The sequence below is a fragment of the Calypte anna genome, chromosome 1 (genome assembly GCF_003957555.1).
Source record: "Calypte anna isolate BGI_N300 chromosome 1, bCalAnn1_v1.p, whole genome shotgun sequence".
Lineage (NCBI taxonomy): Eukaryota > Metazoa > Chordata > Aves > Apodiformes > Trochilidae > Calypte > Calypte anna.
Genome location: NC_044244.1, coordinates 35,432,164 through 35,438,552, shown reverse-complemented (window position 1 = coordinate 35,438,552; position 6,389 = coordinate 35,432,164). Strand labels below are relative to the sequence as shown.

Genomic DNA, 6,389 nt, shown 5'->3' with positions numbered 1-6,389 from the left:
GGGCCCCAAGCCACAAAGTCTGGTGATAGGTGCATGCTACAAATTGGAATAAAACCTGACTGAAGAGTTTTTCTGATGGAAATCTACATCAACCTCACACCAAGTCAATAACCTGGTGTGAAACTCAGGCATAGATTTGAACTTAGAATCACAGAATCATAGAATTGGCTGGGTTGGAAGGGACCTCTGAGATCATCAAGTCCAACCCTTGATCCACTACTGCTGCAGTTACCAGACCATGGCACTGAGTGCCACATCCAATCTCTTTTAAAATATCTCCAGGAATGGAGAATCCACTACTTCCTTAGTCTTCCTCCAAAGCCTAGGTACATTCAGTGAGCTCCGTATTTCAATTTTGGGATCACTTTCTAGTTACGTAGCACTGAAAAGGAGTTTGTTTATTTAAATGCCTTGGCTACTTCTATGATGCTACCTCAAGAAAGAGTTTGCATTTTTTTTTCTTTTGTGCTTGAAGGTGAATCCCCAAGCATACATTAGATACATTAGTTCTGTCCTTGTTCATCCTCCAGCCAACAATTTTGGCTGCCTCATTAGCAGCTGCAGCATTTGTTCTTGCCTTGTGATAGCCCTTTTACCAATTTAGCCAAAAGCATGGCATTTCTTCTGCATTTGTTCCACAATCTGGTCACTTGAACACCACTGCCACCAGAGCTACAGCCCAGAGCTCTACAGATACAGCTCCTTATCAGTCAGCCCGGGGAATAAAGAGAGAAGGACTTGCATCTGTGTATGCTTCTCACATAGAAGAGTGTCGTGTAACAGATTTTCAGACCAGAAGGTTTCATTATGATCTCCTAAGACTGCAGAATCCAGGCAATAATATTGGAATTAAGGCCGGAGCTTCTGGCTGAGTTAGATCAAATCATTTACAGTAATCCAGGGAGGCAATGAAGACCCCCCTCAGCCCTCCCCCTGAGAACCTGTGCCAACAGTTCGTGCCCCTCCTTGTTAAAAATACACATCTTGTTTCAGACATGAGCTATCCGGGGAGCTTTACAATGGCTGCATTTTGTTACGCTTTTGTCTATGTAATTAAATGGTCCTCTCCAGCCACAATTATCCCCCCTTCACGGGGGGTGCCCTCAGCAGTAACCAAATCCCCCCACTTCACCTGCAAGCGGGTGGCTCGTGGGTTTCACCACCCCAAACCACAAGCTGGCACTTTGCCACACCTATGACTGTGAGTATCCCACCCCAGGCATCTTCTTCTTCCTTGCCCCACCAAACTCCAGCTGCGGGGCAGCTTGGGCAGACTGAACAGTGCCACGCTCCGGCACCGCCGTGGCTTAACTGGGAAAAAAAAAGGCTCATGTGTGTGTCTGTGTGCCTGTGTGTCCATGGGATCTGCTGGTTAAATGTTTTCCTTTCCCAGGGGATATATTTGACATCAAGATAAAGGGGCTGCGTGGAAAACAAACTTCGTTTCTTCCCCCCCTCTCCTTGGAGTTTGGTATTGTAAAACAAGCTGCTCGAGCTGAGATTCTTTTTGAAAGCTCCTGGTTATCTTAGCAGCTGTAATATAAACCACAATCTCCTTGAGGTATCCCCCTGACACAGTTCCCTTCCTAGTGTGGGGTGGAGGGGCAACACATACCATAGGATTCATGGGGTACAACAATTTTTTTTTTTGTAAGTTCGGGCATTTTTTAAAGCTGGCTAATGCAATCCCCCATGTTTTCTGTTGGAGCTCTGCTAAAGCCACTAGTTACACATGTGCAAAATGTGATAGCGTCCATCTCTCTGCACCTCATTAGCAGTATCTCCCTTGCCTTTTGTTTCAGTCATGATGAACTGCAGTGGGAAGTAAAAGGGGTGATGGTTATGAAGTGTGCGGGTGAAAGGCATAATCAGAGTGGTTCTGCCTGAGTGTTGCTTGTTTTGATGTTAAGCCTGCTCGAGGTGCCTCATGCTGAACTGTGTCCCATACAAACCAGCTCATGTCTCTGTGTTGCAGAGGAAACATTCCTGTAATTTTGACAACCTGCAAAGATGATTCCTGGAGAACAAGCACCTGCGTGTCAGCTGGTCGCAAGACTTTCAGCTGGTACCTCGTGTAGTTGCCCAAGGGAGCTTTGCTTCTCTTGCAACCACCTTTTTGAAGGCAAGAGGCCTGGCTCCACTGGGAGGCTCAAAGACATATTTGAGATGTCTGTCAAGCAGTCATCTCCATATCTATGTTCCTTAACCCCCTCCACTTTTTTCCCCTCCATCTCAGTTTCCTGTTGTGTGGCTATGAAAATTCCTGGGGAAGAAGGGAGAAAGTGGAGGTGCCAGGCTGGAGAAGACATTGGCTCCCTCTTCTGCAGCTGATTTGCCACTACAAGCAGCAGCCAAAAACTTCCCCCTTCTCCAAAAGCCCCCGGGCCCACTGCCAGGCTGGGTACTACATCCCCAACCCTGTGGCAGCAGAAACCTTGCTCTGGGTCAAACTGAAGGCACAGCAATAAAGAAAGAGCAGGTCATGGAAACCTGTTTCCATTATGGTGTTTTAAATAGCCTTCCCTTTAAATAGCCCCAGATTATCTTCTTGATCATCACACCCTACCTGTGCTGTTTCCATCTCTAAGGAGCAGCTGAGTGCTTTTAAACCTTGCAGCAGCACCTCCATCTCAAAATGGCTGTGGGGGCAGAGGGACAGCAGAAACTTGGCTCAAGGATTCTGGTGTCTCTGAGAGAGTTTCTCCCCCATCTCAGGCAATTTCATTCTTGATTTGATGAGAGCACCAGCTGAAGGAGCAATGGCAGATCTGGAGAACACTCCTCAATCAAGTGCATCACTACTTACCCTCTATGGCCTGTACCTTAAGCCGTGTCCTGGAAATGTTTTTCCTCTGGAAAACAGGTTTGCCACCCTTTCAACTTTTTCAAAGAAGAGAATAAAAGAGTAATACTTTCAGAGCTACCTGAGGACCTCAGAATCCTGCATACCATTGTTTTCATGCTAAGCAATTCCAATAAAAAAAAAAACAAACCAAAAAAAAACTTGGCCCAAAATCGAATTTCTCAAAATAATTACAGCAGTTAGGAGCCACAAAGTCTAACTGTAAATTGAATTCGGTCTCGTAAGTCATTTGTATGCTTTGGGAACACTGACCTTGATGTGGCAGACATGGTGGAACTGGCAGCACTCGTTACAGGTTGTTGGTTTCTTTACCTAATTCAACGACAGGAGGAGAGGGCTCAAAGAACACCAATCACCACCACAGCCTGGCAGATGAAAGCACCCCAGCTGAGCCAAAGTAGCTGAGTATGTGTATATATGCTCTTAATCCCTGGGCAGCATGAGGTGAAGAGTGTTTAACTTCTGCTGCTTTCCTCTGAGGTTTAGCATAACCTGATTTACCTCACGTTTTCCACAGGCTAAGAGCATCCAGGCTGTGGCCACCATGCAGATGATAACCATTAAATCTGTGCTCTTTCCCTACAGTCTGGTCCTCAAGCTGGGTCTCTCCAGCCCCATAAGACCCACCTCCAGCAGCCTGCTGGGACCTCTGTTTCCAGGCTGAGTTAGTACATCACACATTACCATGGATGCATTTCAGTCATGAAAACTAAAGGTGGAATTTTTTCATCTCCTTCAGATCAAGATGAATTATTCCTTTATTATTCCTAATGATGGCTTATCTTTTTTTCTTTCCTTCAAGAACCCCAAGGCACTGTGAGAAACAGAGCTGTGCTGCATTGGTCAACCCACAGACCCCAGGCAAAGGGCAGCTCCTGGGTGCAGGGAGCAGCCAGCACAGACAGGAGAGGTGAAGGTGGTGGAGATGACCTGGCCAAGAAAACAAAAAGGTGGCAGCAAAGAATAAAAAAGCTCTGTAGCTGCTTCTTGGTGTAGATCTTCATCCTTCTCCAGTGCCATCAAGATGGAAAGTCTAAGAATAAGAGAAGGCAGCAACAGCTGAACAAAAGCAGACAAGGGGAAACTTCAAGAATGGGAGAGGAGGCTTCACCAGCTTCACTTCTTCTCTGTCTCAGCTATTTTTTCTGAGTGTTTAGCTGGTGACAGTGTCTGGCCAGATCCCAGCTGCCTCCTCCCAGATGTTAAAGGGTTCCTTTCTCTGTGCCTCCTCTTCCAGTGAAGTTTCATATTCAGCAAGTAATCTCAGATGAGGCAATGGTTTTGTGAAAGTCAGGGAAAAGGACATCACAAACAAGACAAAAGACATGAAAACTGAGGAAATGCACTTTTTCTGGTAGCACCAAACAGTGAATAACTATAGCAGGGAAAAAGAAAGAGATATGCCATAGGGTAATCATCAAGGTACTATTGCTGGTCTTTATTATGGTGTAAGGCAGCAGAGGGTGTGGCAAAATCAGAGGGAATACAACAAATAAAACAAAACTGAGCCCACAAAGTCTGTGCTGGCCATTAGTAATCCCAGATCTTATTTTAGTTTTAATTTGAGTGAAGACAAAACAGACTTCATCCCTTCAGAAAAAAAAAGTCTTAAATTCTCATTGTTGCTACTTAAAGCAACAGAGAAGATGTATTGCAGCTCTGAATTTCTGTGTCTGTGTATTTCTGGTACTCCTCTAGTCTTGATCACTTCATGTGCTTTGCCCAAAAAGTTACTTCACAGAAGTGCTTTGACATGCCACATCCACACAACCCCACAAAGAACAATGAGATAAGAAAAGCCATGGATAACTGCAGAGAGAAAAATGCACAAAATAAGAGCTTCTTAGTTGGTAAAACAGAATTTTTGCCTTGAGATTAGTCCATTGTGCAGCACATCTGAACAAGATGCTAACTTGTGCTCGTGCCTCAGGCACTGATCTCTCTGCAAAGCTGGAAAACTTTCAGACTTCCCTCTTCCTCAATTAATGTTTTAGAATAAAAAGTTTGGAAATTGGTAATACTATTAGTGACTTTAAAAAAAATAATCAAAATTGTGAATGCCCTCAGACCAAAACTTTTTATGGAAATGCTGAAGTTCTGACAAAACCTTAGGAATGGTTAATGGTTTCTAGGGTCCTGGATGAAGCCTATTGAGGCAAGAGAGATGGGAGGGCAATAAAGAGCTTGTGTTTTCAAGCTTCCCTCCCAGGGAGCTGTGAAATCCCACCTTTCCCTGGCAGACCCTCTCCTCCAGAGCCACCCACTTCCTTCCCAGCTTTAACTGAAGCATTCCCAGAGGTATTTACAGGCTGAGGAAGATAGGTGACCTCTTGACAAATGGTGACTCTAAATTCCTTCCTTCCCTCCCAGCCAAGGCAAGGAGCAGGACCAATTTAGTTCAGAGAATGATTTGATAGTTGCTTTTTTTTGCACTCTGAAACCAAACACTTGAGGTTGCATTATGTAAAGCACTTGAGACTTTCCAGTTAAAAACAAAAACAAACAAACAAACAACACCCCCCCCCCCCCCAAAAAAAAAAAAAAAGTAAACAAACAACCAAACAAAAAAACCACCAAGAAAAATAGATAAAACACCTGGTGAAAAACATTGTCTGAGATGGGAAAGTAGCTGTGTTCCCTTTTTTCCAGTACTAAGTGGTGGGGCTGTTCAGGCAAGGTGCCTGAGATTTAAACCCCTCCTTTTGCCTTAGGAGACTCACACCTCAGGGCAGTGCCTTCCCCATCCCAGTGATTTCACAGAGAGAGGGGGAGTGAAAGCCACCCTCAACCTCTTTGGTGCCCAGAGTCCTCTTTGCAAATAAAATTGTAATAATATTGTAAACAAATATGCAAGAGGTCAGATCTGTGACTCAGATGCTCCCTCTCTTTGGTAAGTGTCCTCGGGACAGGCTGGCAATTGGTTTTACTCACCCCCAACACCCCCTCCCTCCCCAGTCCCCCAGCTTGGTAAATATTTAGGAGTTCCTGAAAGACCAAGATGGAGCAACCATAAACATCACCAAACAAAGTACTCCAAATATGAAATTATGATAGAAACTGATTCAGGATCATTTCACATCAGGAAGAGGCTTGAACTTGTCTCTCCCACATCCTGGTTGTTAATAGGTAAAAAGGAGGATCCATATTTTTTCCTTCAGCTTTACCAGTGTACCTTAATTATTTTTTCTCTGAGACAGCTTTTCAGCAAAGGCCATTCCAATTTGTGAAGTTTCTAATCAATAAACCCATCATTTTTCAGCAAAATTCCTTTTTCTACCAAGATGAAAGAAAAGTCACCCAGCTGTTTTACTACATGGGTGCGAGTGATGATTACTTGAAAGCCTAGTGTGAAACTCACCCGCCTTTGGTCCCCACTAAAACCTGCAATAATCAAGACCAGCCCAAACACTTGAGGGACCACAGCACAACGGTCACAAAGCCCTGACACATCAACCTCATTTAGACCATTTCTCCTGAGGAAGGGGAGGTTCCAGGGCAGAGACAGGGTTGCATCCCCTCCCATTTT

The 6,389-nt window shown here is 44.6% G+C and overlaps 1 long non-coding RNA gene across 1 annotated transcript; it reads left to right on the top strand.

Annotated features, from left to right (window-relative positions):
* The first annotated feature begins 3,241 nt into the window (after positions 1-3,241).
* On the top strand, positions 3,242-3,721 carry LOC115600451. The gene is made up of 3 exons (XR_003988980.1): positions 3,242-3,268; positions 3,449-3,578; positions 3,666-3,721. It is a non-coding gene; the product is annotated as an uncharacterized LOC115600451 (long non-coding RNA).
* The last annotated feature ends 2,668 nt before the right edge of the window (positions 3,722-6,389 follow it).